This window comes from Dipodomys spectabilis, unplaced genomic scaffold (assembly GCF_019054845.1).
Source record: "Dipodomys spectabilis isolate Male_0828 unplaced genomic scaffold, ASM1905484v1 ptg000037l, whole genome shotgun sequence".
NCBI lineage: Eukaryota > Metazoa > Chordata > Mammalia > Rodentia > Heteromyidae > Dipodomys > Dipodomys spectabilis.
The window spans coordinates 1622816-1635859 of NW_024870714.1; the positions used below are offsets into that span (position 1 = coordinate 1622816).

Sequence of the window (13044 nt, forward strand, 5' to 3'; positions counted from 1 at the left end):
ACTGTAATGTCTGAATATGAAATCATTTTAAAATGACAAAAGAGAGCATCAATCAAATTTACTTTCATTGATTGAAAATTTCTGTGTGAATTAAAAAATAATAAAATTGGATTGGAGGAAGCCCCATCACTGGAGCCTGTGAGCTTCAAGATCCAGGGCAGAGTCTCAGCCTTGCTGCCTCTCCTGCCACCACCCAGAAGCCACTGAAACCCTGTCCGTCCTCCACCACCTACTCAGGACACAAAATCCAGTCATGGATACAAATGAGCTGGTGCAGAAGGCCAAACTGACCTAGAAGGCTGAGCAATATGGTGACATGAATTCTGTCACTGAGCAAAGAGCTGAATTGTCTAATGATTAAAGGAATCTTCTCTCAGTTGCTTACAAAAATGTTATAGAAGCCCGTAGGTCATCTTAGAGGGTCATTTCAAGTATTGAGCTAAACATGGAAGGTGCTGAGGAAAAACATTAGATGGTGAAGAACACAAAGAGAATCAAGAATGAGCTATGAGATAGCTACAATGATGCACTGTCACTTTGGAAAAGTTCTCCATCCCTAATGCTTCACAAGCAGGGAGCAGAGTCTTCTATAAGAGAGACTACTACCACTAATTGGCTGAGATTGCTGCTGGTTGATTACAAGAAAGGGATTGTGGATCGTTCACAACAAGCATACCAAAAAGCTTTTGAGATCAGCCAAAAGGAAATGCAAGCTGGGTGATGGTGGCTCACACCTGTAATCCTAGCTACTCAGGAGGCTGAGATCTGAGCATCACCGTTCAAAGCCAGTCCAGACAGGAATGTCTGTTAGACTGTTTTTTCTTGTGAAAATAGTGTACAGAGGGGTTACAATTACATGAGCAAGATAATGAGTACTTTTCTTACCAAGCATTGTTGCCTCCTCCTTTGTTTCTCCTTCCCATCCCTTCCCATCCTCACCCCCCCACACCCCATTCCACCCTCCCCCCATGTGCCAAAATTGAAAGTTCATTTTTCAACATAACATCTGTACATCTCATTGTTGCAATGAGTCCAGCTGTATTTCTATTTAAGCAATTTGTTTTTTCCTTCCTCTCCACAAATTATACCAACATCAAATACAGTGAAAACAAGGGAGGAACATACACAGCAACAAAGAAATCATCATATAAATATGTTAGAAACAATAGCCATAAAGAAACATTTGAGACTTATATCTGTTAAACCACTCAGAAAACCAGAAGTGGTACTGTGGCTCAAGTGGTAGAGTACTAGCTTTGAGCTGAAGAGCTGAGAGACAGCACCCAGGCCCAGAGTTCAAGCTTCACGACTGATAAACTATCAGTTTGGGTCTGGCCCTTAACTTCTCGGTGTTCTATTATGACATTCTGAACTCCCCAGAGGAAGCTAGCTTTCTTGCAAAGACAGCTTTTGATGAAGTCATTGCTGAACTTGATACATTAAGTGAAGAGTGGTTCAAAGACTGCATGCTAATAATGTAGTTACTAAGAGAAAAGTTGACATTGTGGATATGATAACCAAGGAGATGAAGTGAAAGCAGGAGAAGGAGGTGAAAATTAAATGACCTTCCAACTTTTATCTGCCTCATTCTAAAATTTATAAAGTAGACCATTTGTCATCCATGCTGTCCCACAAATAGTTTGTTGTTTATGATTTATGACAGGTTTATGTTGCTTCTATTTGAATTTCTATATTTCCAAGGGTTTTTTTTGTTGTTGTTTAATATTAGGGGAATAGATATTGCCCATTAACATTTAGTGAGTTATCTGTTTTCATCTTCAAATTATCAATATGAGGATGTAGAATTTTTATACTAGTTGTAAATGTTTGGCATGTACTTTGGTACATGGTGACTTCATAAGGGCCAGTGTTAAAACTGCTTCCATGTCAAAGTGAAGAAATCTTCCTACATATTGGTTTATACTGGTGAGGAATAAAAGGGAAAATTGGTTCCAGGCACAGGTGTAATTATTCTGGATATTAGAAAGTTTTGGAGCACTTGCAGGGCTGTGGTACAAACAGATATTCCATGGCTGTTACATGCTGGAATCATGTATTTCTGTGGAAGAGTCTATCTCAGTGTGCACACCTTAGACTACAGCACCAAAAGTATTCTTTGAGACAAAGTTTTGTCCCAATTAACTCTGGATAAGGGCAGAAATAGTTCACATTCCATTGTTTGTAATGTTACCTTCTGTTTGCTCTCATTACTTTTGCTACAAATTTTATTTGTATTTAAATGTTTTAGACAACCTACGAACAAATGTAAAAATAAAGATGCAGTGAAAATGAACTGTTTGGTAATCATTACAACTTTCTCTACAACTTTTCATGTAAATTAGTTTTTTGGTTTTGAAATGACTCAAAAGAAATTGTACATTATTATAAATTTGTTCATTACTCCCTTTTGGCAGCTAATGGACTTTTACCAATTTTAAAGTGCAAAGTTTATCACAATAACAAAAATACTAATCTGTCTACCAACCACCTCCTACAGAGCCAAATTTTTCCTTGGGGAGTGGAAAATTGATTTGAAAAATAATATGTTCCACTTAAAATTTTGATATATAGCATTTTCTAACTTAGGAAGCCACAATGTTTTTGACCCATCATGACACTGTTTAGGTTTTTTTTTTTTGTCAGTCATGGGGCTTGAGCTCTGGGCCTGGGACCTGTCCCTCAGCTCTTCAGCTCAAGGCAAGTGCTCTACCACTTGAGCCACAGCACCACTTCCGGTTTTCTAGTGGTTTATAGGAGATAGGAATCTCACGGTCTTTCCTGCCCGGATTGACTTTGAACCACGATCCTCAGATCTCAGCCTCCTGAGTAGCTAGGATTACAGGAGTGAGCCACCAGCGCTTGGCTACACTGGTTAGTATTAACTGTAAATTCTGTGCTTCTAAATCAATTTTGGTTTTTGAGAATTTCTGGATTCAATTTGCCTTAGCTTTTGGTCATTATATTTGTCAGGTGCACAGGATTACCTTCCTTTTTGTTAGCCTTCTGTCTTTTCATCAACCATTCCTCCTTGGTGGCCATGTACTTCGGAAAAGGTCACATGACTTTCTGGCTCTACTCACTGTCTAAGATCCCTTGCTTTCTTTGTTTGCATCCCACAAACTATGAACCTCATCCTCTACTGCAGCACATCTCACCTTACTTGATGAAATTGTGTATCTCCTATAAACACTATCCTGAATGGTCTGCCATTGTTTGCCTTTAAATCTTAAGTAATGATGGGTCTGAATTATACCAAATCTCACCCTACAGGATATTTCCTCAGAACATTACAGAAGACACCAAATAAAAGTGCCATTTTAAAAGACAGGTGGGGCTGAGAAGGTGGCTCAGTGATAGAGTGCTTTCCTTGCATGCATTAGGCCCTAGTTTCTATTCCTCAGCACCACATACACAGAAAAAGTCAGAAGTGGTGCTGTGGTTCAAGTGGTAGAGCACTTGCCTCAAGCTGAAGAGCTGAGGGACAGCTCCCAGGCCCAGAGTTCAGGCCCCATGACTGAGAAAAAAAAAGATATTTTTTTCCTTCAGAATGTAAGATCCTCCAGAGCAGGGACAATATTTTCTGTATGTTCTATTGTGTCTAGTACATTATAAATGCTCAATAAATATTGATGATTGGAGGCCCAAAAAATATGCTTTCTTCATTGGAAATATCAATTATACCAATTACTATTCTTTTTTTTAAAAATTTTTAATTTAATTTTATTTATTTGTGAACATACTGTACAGAGGGGTTACAATTACATGGGCGGGATAATGCGTACATTTCTTACCAAGAATTGCAGCCTCCTCCTTTGTTTACCCTTCACATCCGTTCCCAGCCTCCCCCCTACCCCCCAATCCCAATCCTTCTCCTTCCCCCCCTTCCCCCCCCACGGACATTGTAAAGCTCGTTTTGGGCATGACAACTTGTACTTCTCATTGTTGCAACAGGTCCACCTGTACCCTTAAACAACTGGTTTTTCCCCATCTCCTTCACAAGTTATACTGACATCAAATATAGAGAAAGCAGGGGTTATACTGTGGGGGAGGGACATACAAAGCAACAAAGAAATAATCTTATACATGCGTTAGAAACACATGCATGAAAGAAAAAACATTAAAATACATATCTAAGGGTTCATTTTTCTGACATCACATTATCTGACCTTTTCCGCTTGACTCATACTAGATATTGCAAATAAGGGAAACCATGGGACCTATGTTTCTGTGGGCCTGGCTTACTTCACTTAATATAATTTTTTCCAAGTTTTTCCATTTCCGAACAAATGGGGCAATGTCATTCTTTCTGATGGAGACATAGAATTCCATTGTGTATATATACCACATTTTCTTGATCCATTCATCTACTGAGGGGCATCTGGGTTGGTTCCATATCTTAGCTATGGTAAATAATGCTGCAATAAACATAGTTGTGCTGGGAGGTTTAGAGTGGTCTTGTTTGTAAACATTTGGGTAAATGCCCAAAAGTGGGATTGCTGGGTCATAGGGGAGCTCTATGTGAAGTCTTTTGAGGAACCTCCATACTGCTTTCCCAAGTGGTTGAACAAGTTTACATTCCCACCAAAAATGAAGTAAGGTTCCTTTCTGTCCACATCCCCTCCAGCACCTGTTGTTGTTAGAGTTCTTGATTTTTGCCATTCTAACTGCAGTGAGGTGATATCTCAATGTTGTTTTGATTTGCATTTCTTTTATGACTAGAGATGTTGAACATTTCTTCATGTGTCTATTGGCCTTCCTTCTTTCTTCTTCAGAGAAGTTTCTCTTTAAGTCTTTCGCCCACTTATTTATTGGGCAGTTGTTTCTTTGAGGATTTGTTGTTGGGGGATTTAATTTTTTGAGTTCCAAGTATATTTTAGATATGAGACCCTTGTCCGTTGTATGGCTAGTAAAGATCTTCTCCCAATCCGTGGGCTTTCTATTGATCTAGCTAGCTATATGATTTGCCCTGCAGAAGCTCTACAACTTTATGCAATCCCATTTGTCCAACCTTTCTTTGATTTGTTGTGTTTCTGGGTCTCTATTCAATAAATTTTGGCCTGAGCCAAGGAGACCTAGGGTTTCTCCTATTCCAACTTGTAATGTGTTCAGAGTGTCTGCTTTGAGTTCAAGGTCTTTGATCCATTTGGAGTTGATTCTGGTGCAGGGTGATATATAAGGATCTAGCTTTAGTTTTCTACATGTAGTTAACCAGTTTTGCCAGCACTATTTACTGAAGAGGCTGTCTTTGTTCCATTCTCTTGTTTTAGCTCCCTTATCAAAGATTAGATGGCTATAGGTCTGTAGGTTCATTTCTGGGTTTCAATTCTATTCCCTTGTTCCTGAGGTCTGTTCTTATGCCAATACCAAGCTGTTTTGATTACTATGGCTTTATAGTAGAGTTTGAAATTTGGTATTGATATTCCTCCAGCAGTGTTCTTTCCGTTGAGGAGCCTTTTTGCTATTTGGGGTCTTTTATTGTTCCATATGAATTTTTGGATTGCCTCTTCTATTTCCTTGAAGAATGAGGTTGGAATTTTGATAGGTATTGTTGTTGAATTTGATAGCCTTGGGAAGTATTGCCATTTGCACGATGTTAATCTTTCCAATTCAGGAGCATGGGAGGTTTTGCCGTTTTTTAAGTTCTGTGTTGATTTCCCTTTTCAAGATTTTAAAGTTTTCATCATAGAGGTCCTTCACTTCTTTAGTTAAGTTAATTCCTAGGTATTTTATTTTTTGTGGGGCTATTACAAATGAAGTTGCTTTCCTAATTTCAGCCACACTTTTCTCATTGTTGGCATACAGAAAAGCCATTGATTTTGGGGGGTTAATTTTATAACCTGCTACTTTGCCAAAGTTTGAATCAGCTTGAGTAATTTGGGAGTGGAGTCTATGGGATTCTTTAAATACAAGATCATGTCATCTGCAAAGAGGGAGAGTTTTATTTCTTCTTTCCCTATTTGGATCCCCTTTATGTCTGCATCTTGTCTTATTGCTGTAGCTAGGCATTCTAATACTAGATTGAAAGAAGTGGAGAGTGTGGACATCCTTGTCTTGTTCCTGAGTTAAGAGGAAATGGCTTTAGTTTTTCACCATTAAGTATAATGCTGGCTGTAGGTTTGTCATATACAGCCTTTATTGTATTGAGGAATGTTTCATGGATTCCTAATTTTTCCAAAACCTTCATCATAAAGGGGTGTTGGATCTTGTTGAATGCTTTTTCTGCGTCTATTGAGATAACCATGTGGTTCTTATCCTTGCTCCTGTTGATGTGATGAATAATATTAATTGATTTGCGTATAGTGAACCAGCTTTGCATCCCTGAAATGAATCTTGTTTGATCATGGTGTATGATTTTTTGGATGAATTGTTGAAGTCGATTGGCCAAAATTTTGTTGAGAAGTTTTGCATCAATGTTCATCAAAGAAATGGGTCTATAGTTCTCTTTCTTTGATGAGTCCCTGCCTGGTTTGGGGATGAGGGTTATGATGGCTTCATAGAATGTGTTCGGTAGTGAACTTTCTCTTTCAATTTCAGTGAAGAATTGGAGGAGTATTGGTGTGAGCTCTGCTTTGAAGGCCTTGTAGAATTCTGCTGTAAAACCATCTGGTCCTGGACTTTTCTTAGCTGGGAGGTCTCTTATTGCTGTTTCTATTTCAATTCTTGATATGGGCCTGTTAAGCTGGTTTAACTCATCTTGGTTTAGTTTTGGCATGTCAATATTTGCTAGGAAAAGGTCCATTTCTGTCAAGTTCTCAAACTTATTAGCATAAAGTTTTGAGAATTATTCCCTTATAATGTTCTGAATCTTGGTTGTTTCCGTGGTGATGTTTCCATTCTCATCTCTGAATTTATTAATTTGGGTGTGTTCTCTTCTTTTTCTGATAAGATTTGCTAAGGGTCTGTCAATTTTGTTAAGTTTTTCGAAGAACCAACTCTTTGTTTTGTTGATTCTTTCTATAGTTTTTTTGGATTCTAATTCATTTAATTCTGATTTAATTTTGATTATTTCTTTCCGTCTACTGGATTGGGGTTTATCTTGCTGCTCTTTGTCAAGAAGGTTTAGATGTGTCATTAAATTGCTAGTTTCAGATCTCTCCAATTTGTTGATGTAGGAGCTCAGAGCTATAAACTTGCCTCTGAGTACTGCCTTTGCTGTGTCCCAGAGGAGCTGGTAATTTGTGTGTTCATTTTTGTTGAATAGCATGAACATTAGAATTTCCTTTCTAATCTCTTCCATGACCCACTCTTGATTCAGCAGTGTGTTGTTCAGCCTCCATGTGATACCGGACTTTCTTTGGTGGCTTTTGGTGTTGAGTTCTAATTTTATTCCCTTGTGGTCAGAGAGAATGCAAGGTATAACTTCAATGTTTCTGAATTTAGACAAGTTTGCTTTGTGGCCTAAAATGTGGTCTATTTCAGAAAACGTTCCATGTGCTGCTGAGAAAAACGTGTATTCTGATGCTGCTGGGTGAAATGTTCGGTAGATGTCTGTTAAGTCTAGTTGATCTATGCAGCTGTTTAGATCTGCGGTTTCTCTGTTGAGTTTTTGCCGAGTTGATCTATCTAGTGGGGAGAGTGGTGTGTTAAAATCCCCAACAATTAATGTCTTTGGATCTATATGGGATTTGAGGGAAAGTAGTTTTTCTTTGATAAATTTGCGTGCTCCATTGTTTGGCGAATAGATATTTAGAATTGGAATATCCTCCTGAAGGAGAGATCCTTTAATTAGTATGTAGCGACCTTCTTTATCTCTTCTCACGAATTTTAATTTGAAGTCTATTTTATCTGATATTAGGATTGCAACTCCCGCCTGTTTATGGGGGCCGTTTGCTTGGTAGATTTTGTTCCAGCCTTTAACATTGAAAATGTGTTTGTTTTTATGGGCAAGATGTGACTCCTGCAGGCAGCAGATAGAAGGGTCTTGTTTTTTAATCCAACTAGACAGTCTATGTAGCTTAATTGGAGAGTTCAGTCTGTTAACATTAAGAGATAGGACTGAGAGGTATTTGGGAGTTCCTGCCATGTTATCCACCTTCTTGGGGGCTGCGAAAACTGGGTTCTTCCTATGGTTCTTGGATTCTCAGTTTGGGTGCAGTTTCTTGGCCTTTGTTGCGGTCTTGTTGGTTTTCTATGTGTAGGACATCTTTAAGAATCTTTTGTAGGGCTGGTTTGGTGGAGATGTATTGTTTCAATTTTTCTTTGCTATGGAAGGTTTTTATTTGGCCTTCAGTTATGAAGGAGAGTTTAGGTGGGTACAGTATTCTTGGTTGATAGTTGTTTGTTTTTAGGGCATGGCATACATCATTCCAGGCTCTTCTTGCTTTGTTTGTCTCTGCTGAGAAATCTGAGGTGATTCTAATTGGTTTCCCTTTATAGGTGATTACCCTTTTCTCCTTGACAGCTTTAAGGATCTTTTCCTTGGTCTGAGTTGATCCTGTGTGGATTATAATGTGACGGTGGGATGTCCTATTCTGGTCTGGTCTATTTGGGGTTCTAAAAGCTTCTTGTATCTGAATAGGCCTATCTTTTTGTATGTTTGGGAAGTTCTCTGCTAGGATCCTGTTAAACAAATTTCCTAGACCATTAACTTCTGTTTCTAGGTGCTCCTCTACACCCATTATCCTTAGATTAGGCCTTCTGATGGTGTCTTCCAGGTGTTGGATAGATCTATCATACTTCTTGGACTTGTCTTGGATGGTTGTATGTTCTTTCTCTATAATATCTAGGCTGTCTTCAATCCCTGAGATTCGATCTTCTGCATGGACTAACCTGCTGTCAAGACTCTCTACTTTGTTTTTTATCTCTTTTCCTTCTAATTGGTCAGCTTTGATGGCTTCAAGTTCTTTGTTGAAGCTCTGTTTTAGGTCTTGTATGAATTTCTTTACTTCCTTAATTTGGTGTTCAGTGTTTGTTCTCAAATCACTTAGTTGATTGGTTATGGTTTCTTTGGACTCTCATTGCTTCTGTTGGGTTCCATTCAGCATTCCCTTTGTGGTCTCCCTGACTTCCTTCAGCTCTTTGTTAATGGATTCCATGAATGCCTTTAGTGATCTTTGTGTGTTCTCTACCTTGTCTCTCAATTCCTGAATTACTCTTTGATTAGCTTCCTCCCGTTTGTGGGATTCCTGCAGTTCTCTTTGAGTGTTCTCAGCCTGCTCACGCCATTCCTCCCTTTCTCTTTGAGTATTCTCAAGTTCTTCACGCAAATCCTGTATCAGTTTTTGAGTAGCTTCCTCACGCTTATGATATTCCTGTATAAACTTTTGGGATGCCTCCTCTCTCTCCCTATCACGCTCATACAGAGTCCTTTGTAAGTTGTCAAACTTCTCATTTATCATGTTTGCCACCAGTGTTTGTAGAGCTATTTGGGAACTCTCCTCTGGATTGTTCATTATCTGATCTGACCCCTGATTATCAAGATTGGGAATTGAGATACCCGGATTTGCCATTTTTCTTGTGTTTTTCTGGCTTACTCTGCCCATTTGAGATGAAAATAGCACCAGTTTTGTGCTAGAACACTATCTTAAGGCAACCATCAACCAACGTTTGCATTTATACAGTCAATAGTCTACAGATACAATCTAGTTCAACAGATACATCTATTCAACATCAAACAACTATATGTTAATGGGCTTCGAACCGCAGAGAAGAATTTGGAAAACCAGAAATTTTTAGGGTTAGGGAGAGATGTGGGTAAAAATAGGAATAGATTGGTGTGGGGAGGCACAGGGAGAGTTAACTATGTCCTAATCTCAATGCAGGAAATAGGTTGGGTAGGATGCAAGTAGAGAGGGAGAGAAAAAGAAGAAAGGGAAAGGGAAATGAAAAGAGACCAGAAAAAAAAAGAAACGTAAAAATTAATATAGTTATGGAGATTGAAAGACCATCTATTTAGAGAGGAATGTGAATATAATGAGAAAACAGGAGGGAGATAGAGGAGATGTGAAAAACTTAAAAAATGCTTAAAATATTATATAGGTATAAAGAGGTAGTACTGCTATTAAGGAATTTAAGTCTCAGAGGTTTTGGATTGAGTAATAAATTTGTGGATTAAGTGTGTACACAATGGGGGATAGGGTCTACTAGTTAACTATGGGTTTATCTGAGGATGTGCAGGACAAGAGTTAAGTCACATACAGAAGAAAAAAAGAAAGGAAAAGGTGAAAAGGATAAGAAAGGGAGAAAAAAAAGATCAGAAGTTCAGTAGAGCTAGACAAAAAATAATAAGATAATTAAGAAAGAAAGAAAAAGAGAGAGAAGACAAGAAAAGAAAGGAAAACGTACATTCACGTACTCCTAAAATAAAAATTATAAGAGAAAAAAAAAAGTTACTGGAAAACAATTATTTTTTCAAAAAAGGCAAAAATTAAAGATTAATAAAAGTTTTAGAAAAGGAAAAAATTTTTTTTTATATATATAAGGTACCAAAAAAAAAAAAAAAAAAGAAAAGAAAAGAAGAAAAAAAAGTTCTTTGATTTTATTTTTATTTTTTTGGGAGGGGTGGGAAGAATCCTGTATCTCCCTTTTGTCTGTAACCAGCCTCTTGTTGGAGTCTGTGGTCAGCTTGAGGTCCTGTGGCTTGATTGGTTTCTTAAGTCAGTTTGTTCGAACAGGCAAAAAAATGCTCTGCTTTACCCAAGATTTTGAGATCCCCCTCCCAGGTTAGTTTAATGGGAGGGTGATCTGCTTTGAGAATCACAAAAGAGGGGTGATGAGGCTAGGTTCTGGGTAGAGTTGAGGCCTTTCAACAAACAGTAGCTTTTCCCTCGGGCTATTTTGTGAAAAATTCACAGAGCCCACCCTGGAGCCATTCTCAGGGTTTCTGTTTTTCAATTGATTGTGGAGGCTGCTAGAGGGAGGGGCAGCCTCTGGCTCTGGTTACCCAGTGAGGAAAGCCACTCCAATGGCTGGTGCCTGAGCTGGGTGACTTTTCCCTGGATGGAGCTGAGTCTGGCAGGTCACTTCGCCCTTAAGTTCTTGTGACCTGTTAAATGACTCGTTTTATTCCAAGGCCTGAGTTGGAGCTAGCAGCTCCTCCGAGCTTTGTCGGTATCCAAGATGGAGATCACCGGTGCTGGGGGGGGGGGAGGGGTGGCCTTCCCTCCTCTGCTCCCTGAGAAGGAGTGAGGACGTTGGGCTTCTACTCACGCCGAGTTTTGGATCCTGGGTCGTCTCTGGTCTGCAAACTGCAGGATGAAGATGTCCGCTCCTTGTCAGTTCTTGCTGGTGTTGAGTAGAATCCTCTCGCCAGCTGCGTCTGGCTCCTTCGTCCCGGACTCTCTGTGTGAGCGCTCAGGTATGGCCGCGCTGCGGTCGCTGCTGTGACCCTGCCGCTGCCACGGCGGCTGCTGGCAGGCGCTCAGATGTGTCTCCTTGTCTTGGCTTCCCCTCTCTTGTCTAACTCTCTGTCCTGTGATGGCACACTTGGTGTGATTCTCTGGCTTAGGACTGTTCACTGGAACTCTAAAACTGCTTTCTATGCGAGTGCTTGTTCAGATTCCAGCTTTTCCTCCGCCATCTTCCCGGAACTCCATGAGTACATTTCTTATCGAGTATTGTTGCCTCCTCTTTTGTTTCCCCTTACCATCCCGTCCTGTCTCCCCCACTCCCCACTTCCCACCACTCCCCAGCCAAAATTGTAAAGTTCGTTTTTCAACACAACGATTTGTAAATCTCATTGTTGCATTGAATCCACCTGTATCCCTACCTCAACAATTTGTTTTTGTCCTTCCCCTCCACAAATTATACCAACATCAAATACAATGGAAGCAGGGCTTATACCGTGGTGAAGGGACGTACAAAGCAACAAAGAAATCATCTTATAAATATGTTAGAAACAATCACAAGAAAGAAAAAAATTTGAATACTTATTTTGGGGTTCATTTCACCTAACATCAACTTATCTGACCTTTTCTATTTGTCTCAGGTTTTTTATAACAACTACTCAGAATGCCAATTTTCCTGTGACATTGGAGATTCTAAATTTATTAATCTGGATTTCCATAAAATATTTTATAATTTATACATGACATCTATAATTATTGTCATATTTGCCAAACAATTATCAATATACAGAGTTCATTATAGTTAGTTCATGCTAATATATTAATTCACATTTTTTAATATAAGTGATAATATGTGATAGACTTGAGATCATTATTACTCTATTACAACTATTAAAAGGTTTCCTGTCGCCTTTTCCTTTTCCTTATTATCAGAATATATTTTTCATGATCAGAATCTTGATATCACTTATGATTTCATAAAGCTTACTTCAATCATGATAGGTACATTTGCATACAAAAGTTTATACTATACATCCACATTAAATTTTAGAATGGATGATCTAGAACTTAGTTTTTTACTTACTTTTTAACATATTATAGGTAATGTATACTAATAGTTAATCACAGTAAGCCATAGCTCATAAATGTTATTTATTCACCAGAAATTCACTTTCCAATTTTCAATGGGTAAGAATTTTTGTTTTGATGAAAATTTTCAAATTTACTGGCTGAAATTTTTTGGTATGGAAAAATGTTAAGAAGAAATGTACTTTTGAAAGAACTTATAAAATTGACAAATGTGTAGTAATGCTCATAAATTTTTCAAAAATTAAAATAATAGTTGTACTGAAAATTTTCAGCTATCTAATTTGAAATTTTCCATCAAAATAAAATTCTTATCCATTGCAAACTGGAAAGTGAATTTCTAGTGAAGAAATATAGTAGACACAAAATCTATCAGGCATCAAGTTTGTCCTCACCACTGGCAAAACAACCCTCCTTGTAACCCACTTCTGTGAGACTCCTGTGCATTATTCATGGCTCCAGTTTGATCCTGTAGCAAATATCAAACTCAGTTTACACTTAACTAGAAGGAATCGGACAAATTCTTGCCTTGTAAAAGATGTCTAGGATGATATGTAAATAAACACTACCAAGGATTCCAAGTTGGATCCAAAGCTAGAGAGAAAAGAAATACTTTGTCCATTTGGATAGACGTAAAAACAGATGGAAATTGAAATGACGTCTGGCATGAAAT

At 38.4% G+C, this 13044-nt stretch overlaps 1 pseudogene; it reads left to right on the forward strand.

Annotated features, from left to right (window-relative positions):
• Nucleotides 1–227: 227 nt before the first annotated feature.
• Nucleotides 228–1560, forward strand: LOC122106109 (annotated as a pseudogene).
• Nucleotides 1561–13044: the final 11484 nt, after the last annotated feature.